General features: G+C 43.9%; 1 long non-coding RNA gene across 1 annotated transcript in view; it reads left to right on the top strand.

The window, feature by feature from the left end:
• LOC122460720 overlaps positions 1-13,268 on the top strand; it is a 64,794-nt gene extending 51,526 nt beyond the window's left edge. Inside the window, exons 2-3 of the long non-coding RNA XR_006282187.1 lie at positions 9,337-9,418; positions 11,139-13,268. This is a non-coding gene — a long non-coding RNA (uncharacterized LOC122460720). The remainder of the gene's footprint in view (positions 1-9,336; positions 9,419-11,138) is intronic.
• The last annotated feature ends 201 nt before the right edge of the window (positions 13,269-13,469 follow it).

Genomic DNA, 13,469 nt, shown 5'->3' with positions numbered 1-13,469 from the left:
AAACTTGGGTGGGGGGCCATGGGTGCTCTGGGGGGGCAGTCTGGGGGCACCACGAGTGATGGAGGACAGGGCCTGGGATGCTGTTGGTGCTGGGGTGGGCAAGGCAGCGGCATGTGGCCCGGGACCCCTGTTGGTGCTGTGGGGGAGGGTTGGCGGGGCTGGCAGGGGCTCCCTGCCCAGCTCCACATGTCTCTGGCTCCTAGACCTTGGAGGGGCCGGGGGATCCATGTGCTGCTCCCCACCACAAGCACCAGCTGTGCAGCTCTTGTTGGCCGGGAACCGCAGCCAATGGGATCTGTAAGGGCGGGGCCTGCGGGCACAGACAGTGCATGGAGCTGCCTGCCTGGCTCCTCCTCCGCCTAGCAGCTGCAGGGCAATGCCAGTGGGAGCCAGGGAGCCCCCCCTAGGTAAGTACCTCTCACACCCCTAACCTCCTACCTTAGTCCTGAGCCCCCTCCTATACCCAAACTGCTGCTGCTGGCCCAGAGGCTGCACCGGCCACTGCAGAAATCATGGAGATCATGGAAAGTCATGGAATCTGTGACTTCTGTAACCTCCATGACAAACTCGTAGCCTTACTTATAGTCCCTTTTCACATCTTTGAGGTGATCCTTAAGTTCCTCTTGGATATGGTGAATTCATTAGACCCAGTCAGAGGCTGTGGGATTTGGGGAGGCTGCTGGCAAAGCCAGGTGGAAGTGAGGGTGGTAACCATAATTGTCAAAGAAGGGAATCTGCCTTATATCAGAACTCATCATGTGGCAGGTGGGAGAATTAGTTGTCTTGATGGGAGTTGACAAAGTACCTCAGGTATTGCTCTAATACTTGGCTCACCCTCTCCATTTGCCCATCTATCTGGGGATGATACATGAAGGAGGTAAAAGCATGAATGTCCATTATCCGGAATGCTTCACACCAGAAGCATGTGACAAATTGCAGAGCCTCGATCTGAGGTGACACAGGCTGGAAACCCATGAAGGTGGACCATATAATCACTAGGCATTGAGCCTTTGTTTCACCAGAGGGCAGGCTGTTACAGGGGACGTAGTATGCCATTTTGGTTAGTTGGTCTACAACAGTCAAAACCTCTGTGTGAGTCGGGGAGTTCGACTATGAAGTCCAGGGTGACTGAGGCCCACGGTCTAGAAGCGGTCTCCAGGGAAACTAGGGTGCTGAGGGACTTAGCATGTGGTGTGTTGGTGGGTGCACACATGTCACAAGAGTTAACATAGTCCTGAACTTCGGCCGGAGTATGGGCCACCCGAAAAAATGAAAAGCTGTGTGGAAGTTCTTAAGGCTGTTGAAGTGGCAGGCTGTTGGCAGGAGTGGAGTGTTATGGCAGAGAAGGAGCACTTCTAGCCGGGGGCACCCTGTTGGAAAGTATATGTGACCATTGAGGTAGATGATCCCTTCCTGTGTGGAGCACTGCCTCTTGGTTCTGTCTCTTTGCTCATCCATCATCTCCTGGGCTAACTGATCACCCTGCAAAGCGGACCAGATTACATCAAGCAGGTCTTGGTGTTTAGTTGCAGGGTGATTCTAGGCTCCTCGCTTTCTTGGTAGGATTCCTCTTTCGGGATAAGGTGTCAGTTTTCCCATTCCTGGTTCCCAGCTGCTAGGTGATGATAAAAATCAAACCAAGAGAAAAATAACGCTCACCTGAGTGGTATTTGGTTCAAGGCTTGAGCCTTCCACTGATATTTGAGGTTTTTATAGTCTGGAAAGACTTGCACTGGTTCTTGGGCTCCCTTGAGGTGACAGTGCCACTCTTTGAAGGCTGATTTGATTGCAAATAGTTCCTTATTTAATATTTCATAATTCTGTTCAACCGGGATGAGTTTTTGGGAATAGTAGGTGCAGGGTGCAGGTTATGCAGATTATGCCTCTGGGAGAGTAACTCCAAGGCTAAATTGGAAGCTTTGGCTTCCACTATGAATGCCTGGGCCAGGGCTGGATGTGCTGGAATTGGGATGGTGGTGAAATCAGCCTTGAATTGTTTGAAAGCATGGTGATCTTTGGGTGTCCAAACAACCTTGGCAATCTAGTGGGACCTGAGCCCAGTCTGGATGGCCTCCACTTTCTGAGGGTCCATCTTAATACCCTCTGTGGAAAGGATGTAATCCAAGAAGTCCTCTGTAAAGGACTGGTCAAAGGTACAGTTTTTCCAACTTCACAAATAGGCCATGCTTTCATAGGCTTTCCAGGATGGAACAAACACAAGTATGTCATTGAGATAGATTATTACATACTGGTCCAGGATGTCACTAAATATGTCATTCATGAAGTGTTGAAAGATCACAGGAGCATTGGTCCGCCCCAATGGCATTACTAAATATTCGAAGTGTCCATAGTGGGTTCGAAACACAGAATTCCATTCGTCTCCTGCCCTGATGTGCACTAATTTGTAAGAACCCCCGAGGTCCAGTTTTGTGAAGATTCTGGCAGACCTCACACAATCTAGTAACTCTGAGCTCAAAGCCAGAGGATACAGGTTTTGGATCGTGACATGGTTTGGGGCCCAATAGTCTATGCAAAAGCATAGCGTCCCATCCTTTTTCTTGATGAAAAGAGCTGGAGCCCCTGCTGGGAAGGTGGAGCACTGCATGAAGCCCTTGGCCAGGTGTTCCTAGATGTATTCATAAAGGGCTGCCAGTTTAGGCTCGGACATTGAATAGATCTGTCCATAAGGGACCTTCACCCTGGGTTGCACTTCTATAGGGCAGTAATAGTCTTGGTGCAGAGGTAGCATGTCCAAGTTCTTCTTTTTGAAATGTCCACGTAATCCCAATATTTTTCAGGGAGATGGGGATTTAGGCTTGGGAATGATTCCTTCTGGCTAGCTGCCACCAGCTGGAGTCACTCCACAGGTGTGGTCACTTCCAGTCGGCCTTAGGAGCCCAGGACAAGAAGTTTGGGGCTAGCTCCTCTGCACAGGAAGACCCTTTGGCAGTAGTCAGAAGGGAAGTTGATCCTCTTTTTTCTGTCCAGGACATGCAAGGGTCACGCTGCTCCAGACAGGTGATGCCAAGAATTAGGGGAAAATTTGGGGAATGGATCATGTTGAACTGTAGCACTTCCCCGTGGCCCAAGATTACAGCCTCTCGGGGCACTGTTTCTTGAGTTACTGGCCCTGAGGACAGGAGGGACCCATTAGTTGTTTCTACGAAAACTGATGTAGACTTTAAACAAGGGAGATTCATCGTGCTTGAGTGACTTTGACATCTCTGAAGTTATCAATAGTCCTGGTATTGATCAGAGCCCCGGAGGGGGGCAATTGGCTTGTCCCCATCCCTAGTATGTAACTCCATTTATACTTGGAAGTGTGGAGAGGACCCATGTGTCCTGGATTGGATTTCTTTTGAGGGCTGAGGATTTGTTCCTTAGCACAGCATCTGGGTGGTGCCCAGGCCTGCTCCCCCTATATGGCCTGGGTGCACTTGTTTTCCAACTTCTTGAGGGTTCGAGGTTTGCAGTGGGCATGAGGTAAGAGTATATCCTGGTGCTCCACAATAAAAACATAGGTTATTGTGGCATCACTGTTCCATTTCTTCCAAGATCAGGGTTGGTGTTCCAGATCAACCTACATCAGTTCCTGGTTGAGCCCTCAGGTTTTTGGTGTAGGGTATAGCTGGACTGGTAGCAGGGTGCCCCTCCTCTTCTCCTTTTGCTCATGCAGCCGGATGTCAATGTGGAGAGAGAGGTTGATAAATGCATCCAAATGCGTCGGGCTCTCAGTGCTGGCTAGCTCGTCTTTTACTTCCTCACTGAGCTCATGCTGAAAATGATGCAGTTGGGCTGCCTCATTCCACTCAGCATCAGCTGAGAGTTGCCAGAACTGGGCAACATACAAGGCTGTTGGCCCTTGCCCCTTGCTGGAGCCTTCGTAGTGTTGTTTCTATGGAGCTAGTGTGATGAGGTCATCAAAGACTATGGAAAATGTTTGCAGGAAGGCATTCCAGTCCTTTAACACTGGGCTGCTTTGGTCCAGCATGGGGGAGTCCCAGTCCAGCGCTTCTTCTGTAAGCAAACTGGTCACTAATCCCACCCTGGACTTGTTGGTGGGATACAGTTGAGGGCGGGGCAGGAAAAAGAGATGGCACTGGTTCAGGAACCCCCTGAACATCTGGTGGTTAGTATCAAAATGTTCGGGTTATGGTACTGTGGGGCTCAGTTCAAAGGGCAGTGGCCTACAGCATGGAATTCTAGGCCTGGAGCACAGACTTTTCTTCCTGGGACTGTGTTAGCTGTTCAGAGTGTCTGATTTTCTGCTAGGGTCTGAGCCACTGGAATGGTTTAGAGTTGCATGACCTGCTAGTGGGGAATCCGGTACTCCAGGGGGTTGGTCGGGGCTCCCATGCAGGGGGTCAGAAGTAGGTGTGGGCAAACTGTAAGGGACCATGGCATAGGTGTAGGTGGTCAGGCTAGTGGTCACAGCTGGGCTGCGGTCTGCCCACGAGGGATGGTAGTCACTGGGCAGGAGTTGGAGTAATCACAAGAGCCAGGTTCCATAAACAAGAGTCCGTGTCAGAGTCAGGCTAGGGTTGGAGACCAGAGGTAATACCAGGCTGGAATCAGGAGGCAAGAGTCAGTGTCATAGTCAGGCTGGAGTTCAGAGGCTGTACTAGGTTAGAACTGAGCAGCAGGAATGAGGCCAGAGTCGGGCTGGAGTGGGAGACCAGAGGTAGTACCAGATTGGAAACAGGAGGCAGGAGTCAGGGTTGTAGTCTGGCTGTAGTTGGAGATTGGAGATCTGATCAAGCAAAGCCTGGTATTGCAGCAGGCCAAAATCTGTGTGACTACACAGACAATTTCCTAGGACAAAACCTGGGTTAAATAGGGTGCTTGACCAATCAGAGGGCCACAGGCTACTGTCACTCTGGGTCTCTTGGGCAGCATATCCCTTGGCACCTACTCTTCATAGAGTAACCTGTGTGTGGCATTGTGGAACATTAGCTGTCTCAGGCTCTCCAGACTGTGGTTCTAGTCTCTAGATCCTTACAAGAAAAATTTAGTGTAGAAAAGGCCTACAGGCCTGAGTTTTGTTATCTAGGAAGATGCTAAAATGGTTTCGCCTCTAGACAGGAATAATATTTTCAGAAGCACCTAAGTGACTTGGGAGTCCAAGTCCTATTTTAAAAAATTATGCAGGTATTTTGGAGCGTAAGCCTCTTTGAACTCCTCCACTGAAAGTCCTCCTAAGTGCCGAAAAATGGCCACTTTTGAAAAATGTGCCGAAAAATTTTTCACTTTTGAAAAATGGGACTTAGGCTCCTATGTCACCTTGGGTTTGTTTACACAGAAGCGGCAGTCCATGCAACGCATCTAAGCACCTGGGTCAACAGAATCAGGCTTGTGCTACTGTACTAAAAAAAGCTGTGTAGATGTTGCAGCTCAGGCTCCGAAACTTAGGGATGGAGGTGGGCTTCAGAGTCCTAGTTTCAGCCTCAGCCAAAATGTCTGCATAGATATTTTTAGAACAGTAACATGAGCCCTGCAAGCCTGAACCAGCTCTATTTCATTCATATATGCTGGACACAGTGCATAGAAGAGCAGCTACCGGCACTGGTGCTGAGGAATAACTCCCCCAGCCCACATGGAAGGAGATAGTTGTCAGAACCTCCTGTCAGTTAGAAGGCGGACAACAAAACGGAGCCTGGAGAGGAAAAGGAGATGCCCATTCCCAGGAGCCAGGGGAATCACCTGGGAATAGCAGAAGATCAGCTTTGTTTTAAATATTCTTCAAATTTCAGTTGTAAGGCTCTGATTAATATCCCTTGTAACTCCACTGATTATATGACACTGGATGGCACGTAAGTCAGTGAAGGATTTAGCCCTATAAGCTGAGGGTCTGCTTCACCACTTCCTTGTACCTTGTCATCATTTACACTTTCGCCAAGTTGGTATCCATCACAGCCTGACTGACAGATTTAATACCTACTTTATTCTCACTTTAACTGACTCTGCAAGGCAGTGGAGAATCAGCCCCATAGAATTTTAATTGGTATTGAATTTAAATCATCATAAATTACTCCACTTTAAATGTAGTTTTATTCCTTAAAATTGTTACACATGCCACTGAAGAGCCCTTGCAGGGACCCAGTCCTGGTATCTGTCTTGGTTAGTAAGTTAAAGCCTTTATAGTTAGTAGGTGGCTGAGACCTTGCCATATGCTGTTGGTAGACAGCAGCAAAGCTTTATCTTGCGCTAAGCATACTAATAGCAATCTGTTAGGGTTTTTTTATATATAATGCACCAGCACATTGTTCAGTAATATGAATGTCAATTAACCAACTTGTAAGTAATATGATTCTCCCAGGAATCACATCAACTGCACTGTGGGTAAGTTTAGATTTCAAAGATGCCACGAATTGAACAGCATTAACCTTTTCACGTGCACTAACAAAGACAAGTTAAGACAAGATGTGCTATAACTACTGCACATCTATGTTTTGTTTTTGCCCAGGGCCCTCTACAATTACCCAGCACTTCAGAGCTAATATCAGTAGCATGTTTACCTTTTTTTTCTTTCAATATTTCTACAAAATGACAGCCTCATTATCTGACAAAAGATAACCAGGTACAATATGAGGTATGTATAATATATATAATGATTTTATAAAAGGAAAGTCTAAGCTATTATAAAGAGATCTAGCAAGAAAATCCCTATCTTTATAAACTGAGCTATGATACATTTAATATTGTGTTTATGCCAATAAAACAACTAGAAAACAAATTGTGCTCATTCATACCCGTGGAGCCCCATTCTATGTCTGCAACTAAATACACAGTTTGGCCCAAATACTGTATTTTTCACTGCCTCGCACTTTGCATAGTTAAAGTGAGAACAAAGTAAGTATAAACTGCTCCCACTCAGGTTGTGATGGATACCAACTTGGCAAACGTGTAAATGACTACAAGGTGTAAGGAAGTGGAGAAGCAGACCCTCAGTTTATAGGGGCAAATTCTTCACTGACTTACATGCCATCCAGTGTCATTAGATCCAGGGAGTTATATGGGATATAAATCAGGGCTTTACCACTGAAATGCAAAGAATATTTAATTTTTTTTTGTGTTAAAGGTTCTAAGCAAGATTAGAACTCCATTGAGCTCGATGATCTAGACCGATAAAGGGTGCAAGGAGAAACAGAGGTGAAATGTGTTGCCCAAGGTCACCTGACCAGTAAGTTGCAGAGCGAGGAATAGAACTCACCTGTCCTGACCGAGTGTCCAGTGCCTTATTTACTGTTTCTTTGGATATATCTGCACTGCAAATAGACATCCGTGGCAGGCCTGTGCCAGCTGACTTGGGCTCAGGCTAAGGGGATGTTTAACTGCGGTGTAGATGTTCAGGCTTGGGCTGCAGCCCCAGGTCTAGGACCCTCCCCCGTTGCGAAGTCCTAGAGCCTGGGATCCAGCCTGAGCCTGAACATCTACTCCACAGTTAAACAGCCCCTTAGCCAGAGCCCTGTGAGCCTGAGTCAGCTGGCACAGGCCTGCCACGGATGTCTATTTGCAGTGCAGATATATCCAAAGAAACAGCAAATAAGGCACTGGACAGTTTTTAATTGCTGTTTAGACATCCCCTCTGAGACTAGCTCAGGGAATTGATAATGGGAATCTAAAGGCTTTAACTCAATGTTGCTGGTTCAGACCTGACGCAGTTGGCCTATTTGAAATTGGTTAATGATCTCAGTCTAGTTCCCAGTGAACAGGACACTACATCACAAAAGTGCTACTAGCACAATGGCACCTACTTGGGGCTGTCTTCACAGATTAGCGATGGGTATAATATTAATAATTGATATCTAGCTCTTACATAGAACTTTTCAGAACTAACACAGTAACCCTAGAGGTGTTCGCTTTAGGTCAGGACTAAGGCACGTGGTGGGGTGTTGTGGAGAATTTGTAATGCACTGTTCCTATTCTAGGACTAGCTAGCCAGCATCTTTCATAAGCACCAATCTAACTAAAAATATTTAGAAAAGGCTGCATGCACAAATACAATATATAGTATTTATATATACAATAACTGGACCCACACACACATGCTTTGGGGAGAAATGGGAGGGTATAGTATCCTGTCAATGCAAATATGGATTATATTGTGTGAATTCTTAGTTGGCGTTGTAAATCTCTACCACGCTGATGTCATTTTAAAATCCGTAGATATTTTAGAAACACTACACAGTGATAAAACTAACAGAAGAAAATTGTACCAGATGAATATAAGGTACAGCCCTTTGTGCACATGCTTGTTGCCTTGTGCTGCCCATTTGTTCATTTTGTAGTCACACTGGAAGGTAAACTTGTATTGGAGGTTGTCTGTGATGTAGACTATATTGAAGCAATCTTGTAATGAGAATAGATTACACCTATGCTATTTCTATTTGTCATTCCACTCCTGTGAATTCTGTGACAGGATGCCGTGCCTTTTCAAAGTATTCTGTATTAGGTGTTTTGATCGGTTGCCTATTCTTTTCCTTACTAACAGATGAAGCTGTCCATGAGACAGGTAGGAAGGTAGATATGTTCAGAAGTTCCACAACATAGTCTGGTAGTATGTTACTATGCTAACCTGCTGTGCCCCCACTTTTCTTTTTGCTGTTTCAGAAGTGCCACCTCAAGCAAGAATCACAAAATAGATCAGTCCCCGTTTAGTGGCATAATAAAATGGAGGTCCAGGTTTGAAATCTGACTCTGGGCCAGTTTTGACTCTCAGTTGCACTGGTGTAAATCTAGAGCAACTCCACTTAGGCCAGTAGTAAAGTTACACTGGTGTAACAGGACAGACTCTGGCCCTCTGTCTACTCACTGTGTCTTTGACACAAGAGTAAGGAATACTATGGAGGCGACATCATGAGGCTTGTGATACTCAGCACAAATGTCAGCTAATCAAAAAGCAGCAGCATTATTGGAACTCGGAAAGATGATGAATTTAGCCCACTCAGCAGGTGGATATTCATGATGACGTGATTCCCCTCTAGTTGGAGGTAGACAGAGATTATACAAGGGGAATAAATAAGACATTCAAAAACATGCTAGTTTGATCTTGACACACTATTGCCTACACTCTGGATTTGTGACCTGTCTAGAGCACTGAGCCTGTGTGTGGGCAAGTTTCTGGGGCCTCACTGAAGTCCAGCACAGAACTGGAGCTTTAGATTCTTCCTTTCATTGGAAAATCCCAATCCAGGATTCTACCAAAATGGGTAGCACTAAGCGGCAGCAATTCTAGGTTGGAGAAACCTAACACTAGAGGTGCATGTGGCCAAGGGAGAGAATAAAAATAAAACAAAGCACAAGAGTTCTGATGCCATTTCATTTTTTTTCTCGAAGGTTCCACCTTTTGGACGTATGTCAAACTGCATTGGTTGGAAGGCAAGGTAGACATTTTGAGGATACCTGCAGACATGTTAAGGTAACAAGGCATTTAACTGACATTACTCTTGTCCCACTTTGAATTTAAAAGAGGGTATTCTTCAAATGGTTTGACATTCCCCTCCCTTTCTAATAATAAATATTGTACAGTTGAATCATCTTTAATGAGATATCGCAGTGGACACATATTATCTCAGATGACTCCTGCATTTCTGGATTATTTTGATGAAAATAGAATTTCTTCTCAGATTCCCAAAGCAGGCTGGTTTAGATTGCTGGTTTAAATCAAGACAGTATTGGCATAGAAGGCAGAATGCAGGATGGAGTGGCAGCCAGCAGCAGAGGGAAGGAGGGAGGGTGGTATAGATTGGAATGTTTGTGGGGATAGAGGGAGGGGAATGGAATGTCAGTCAGGAAGTGATGAGAGAGGAGTGGGTGGAGACACAGTTGGAGGGGTGGGAGAGAAGTTAAATGGGAGATGTTAGCAAGGCCTGGAGAGGAAAGGAGGAGTGAAAAGCTAGGAGGTGATGCTAAAATGAGAGGTGGTTCTGAAGAACAGGTGAGGGGGAAGGCTGAACAACCAAGGAAGATGGCAGCAACAACTGAAAGAGGCAACTTTGATTAAGATTGCTCTATTTACAGGATAATTACATACCTTTAGATTTGAGAGAAGCCCATGCCCACCACTAAAGACAGAATGAAAGGAGTAAGTAGCAGTCTGATTAGGAGATTGTTTTTTTTTTTTTTAAATGGCTATCTGCAAAGACTTTAAATGACATCAAGTCCTGTACTGAAAAAAATATAAAAGAATGAAAAGGATATAAAACTTCATGCCTTGGAAAATAAGTCAATCCTACTTGACAGAAAGTTAGGAAGAAACTTTTCCTATGGACATGTGCTTCTATTTTTGCCCAGCTGGTTTCTTGGATTTACCTTTGAAGTGTCTGATACTGGCCACTGCCAGAAATTGGATTAGATGAACCACTAGTCTGATCTGATATGGTAAGGATGGTTAGGGCACCAGTCTAGGAAGTGGTAAACTGTGGTTCAATTCCCTGTGCACCACACACTTCCTCTGTGAATTTAAGCAAGTCACTTACTTTTCTGTGCCTCAATTACCCATCTGTAAAATGGGGATAATAGTACTTCCCTACCTCACAAGGGTGTTGTGAGGACAAATACACTAAAAACTGTTGTGATGGTCTTTGAGATGTGCTCATGAATAGCTCTATATTACTATTATTAGTTGTAATTCCTATATCCCTAATAAAAATGCTATTCACATGCATTTTGTCTTTTCTCAAAGAATTGGTACCTTCTGTATTAAAAGACCTGGGTTTAGATTTTCACAACTATTCAGCCTATGTCAAACACCATTTAAACCCTTGTCATTATGTCCCTAATAATGAAAATTATGCTAATTGGTGTCCTCATTAAGCGGCACATAAAGTAGCCAACCTCCTTAAGAATGTTTTCTGTTGTTGTTGAATGAAAGTAACTCTGAAGCATTAATAAATTTGGCAGGTAGGAGGAAATTTCCCTATATCTTGCTTGGTTTCATAAGCCTTTCCTAGGGGATCTTCAACATTTTCCTAGTTGAAACATATCTTGAGAGTCTCTCACATGAACCACCCCCCTTCCAGTTCAAGATTATGCAGCCACCTCCTCTCCATTAGTCATCACATAGTATCCCAGTGGCAACTGCAGCGAAATTGCTCATATGGAAAAGTAATAAAAGGAAGTATTTAATGTATTTTTAGTTGTCTCTTAATGGAATTTAGCAGCTGGAAAACAAGAAGGGGAGCCAACACCGTGCAAATAGCCATCTCTTCACAGACCACCATTTGAGAACCACTGGACTATCCTGTTACTGCCACTGATGCAATGATTTCTAAGATTACACTCATGATTGCAGAGGTGTTGTATTAATATTGGTTTTTTTTTCTGATTACGGCACTAGGCTGGGAGTAAGAAGATCTGGGTTGTATTCCTGGTTTGACCACAGTCACAAATTATGTCTAAGGCAAATACATGCAGTTTCTCTGAGTAAAATTTCAAAAACTTCTAAGTGACTTAGGAATCTAAATCCCATTTTCCAAATTGACTTGGGTCCAGATATGTATATGCATTATGTGATGATCTACTCGGTGTTGCAAGACCTAAGTCTCATTTTAAAATGTGATTTCAGTTTTTAGGAGCCTAAGTCTCATTAACTTTCTATATGTCACTTTCAGTGCCTTTGAAAATTTTACCTTCTCTCACTCTCCATTTTACCATCTGTAACATGGGGATAATAATACTTGGCTACCTCTCAGAGCTGTTGGTGGAGTCTTAATTCAATTATGTTTGTCAACACTGTGAGAGTCTCCTATGGAATAAGTGGAAAGCATGATTTTATTTATTTTTATTCGATCACTCTTTTATCGTATTCAGTGGGAAAGCTTGAATAATCGATAGAGTTGTCAAATACATTGGGGAAGCCGGAGTTCCTGATTTTGCCCACCATGCTTCTGGCAAAGAAAGGACCTGAGAGACATTCCTAAATGAAAAAATATAAACAAATTCCTGAAGCTACTCAGATACTTAAATGATTATTTTTTTTGAAAATATGCCTTTATCAAACAAATAAAATACATTTTTGCCTTTATTTTCCCCCCTGGTTTTGGTGGCAGGTTTCCCGAGGCATCAGCATGTGGATAGTCACTCCCTTGCTCTATTGATCCTGACAAGGACATGTGCTAAGAAGCCCAGTCCTCCCTGAGGCAGTGACTAACTACAGATTTAACGGGTCCAAGCAAGGAGGAGGAGAAGTTCTAAAACTTGTCATTTTTCTGGGCTCATCATTTCACCCTTTTAATCTCAACCTTGTCCATGTCTATTTCACATAATCACGGTGTGTTATAGCCAGGAGGCAGACTCCCAGCAACTCTGCAGAGCCTTTCCAGAGTTGGCTGATATGGAGGGTATAATGCACCACTCTTCAGTAGGTGGGAAGTACCTGTAAGAGCAAGCAGTGATCTCTATAAGCCAGGATACCCTGTGAGGACAGAAAGTGAGGCAAACAGAGTCTGAAATAAGGAGAGAGAGAGAGAGAGAGAGAGACAGACAGAGGAGGACTGGGGCATCCCTTCGTATTAGCTGTAGGGGAGGGAGGTGATGCAACTTGCAAAATAACTTTTTGTTGGTTTATCCTGAAACAAGTTTATCCCTAGCCACAGTTACCCAGAATTGGCTACAGGCAGATCCACTATGCAGGCCTAGCACACTACTTTTGAAGAAGATGAGAATCTGGTAAGTGTGTGTGGGGCAGGGTTAGAAGAATAGTCTATGCCAGAGGACATGTTTATGTGAGGCCCAAAGTTTTAATATTAGATGCTGTGAGCACATGAAAGGTGAAGCTTGATGATTGGGCTCCATTTATAGCTGTTGTCCACACTAGGAAATTTTGTATCTTTTTTTTTTCAGCAACAGTTTTGGGTTCTGTTCTGAAGCTACAAATCATAGTTTTCAAATGAGTGGCAAAATAAGTTCTTCTACATTTAGATTTTTTCTTGACCCACAAAATTATTATTTAAATAACTCTTTCCTGTTCTTGTCTAATCTATTTAAATATGATACATCCCAGTAAAAAGAAAAATACCTTAATTAAGTGCCAGAAGTATGACCTAATAGAAGCACTGCAAAATACAATATGGATTAATATATTCAAATATTTCTGCATTTTTTCAGGGTGTAAGTCATTGCACAATGGCCAATGACCTTTTATTTCACTTACCAGCATTATGTTACCTTGAAAAAATAACATTAAATGTGCATCTGACAAAAGCAAAAAAATTCTGAGATTGTTTCCCCTATATTTTAAACTCAATCTGTGTTGCATCTATGTATTGACCGGCAATAATACATACTGTATTTTACAATAGAGAACATCATTACAAGACATCTACAATATTTCATTATAGGCAGAGCAGTAGACAGAATGGCACTGTTAACTGTGACTTGTCTTCCTGTTATTGGAGTGCTAATCTAGAATCTTATTCTCTGTGCAGGTTTGTAGTTTGCAAAATAACCTACATATACATCTTATATAC

This window comes from Dermochelys coriacea, chromosome 1 (assembly GCF_009764565.3).
Source record: "Dermochelys coriacea isolate rDerCor1 chromosome 1, rDerCor1.pri.v4, whole genome shotgun sequence".
Lineage (NCBI taxonomy): Eukaryota > Metazoa > Chordata > Testudines > Dermochelyidae > Dermochelys > Dermochelys coriacea.
Note: the sequence above shows the minus strand (reverse complement) of the source record. Positions and strands in the feature narration are given on the sequence as shown.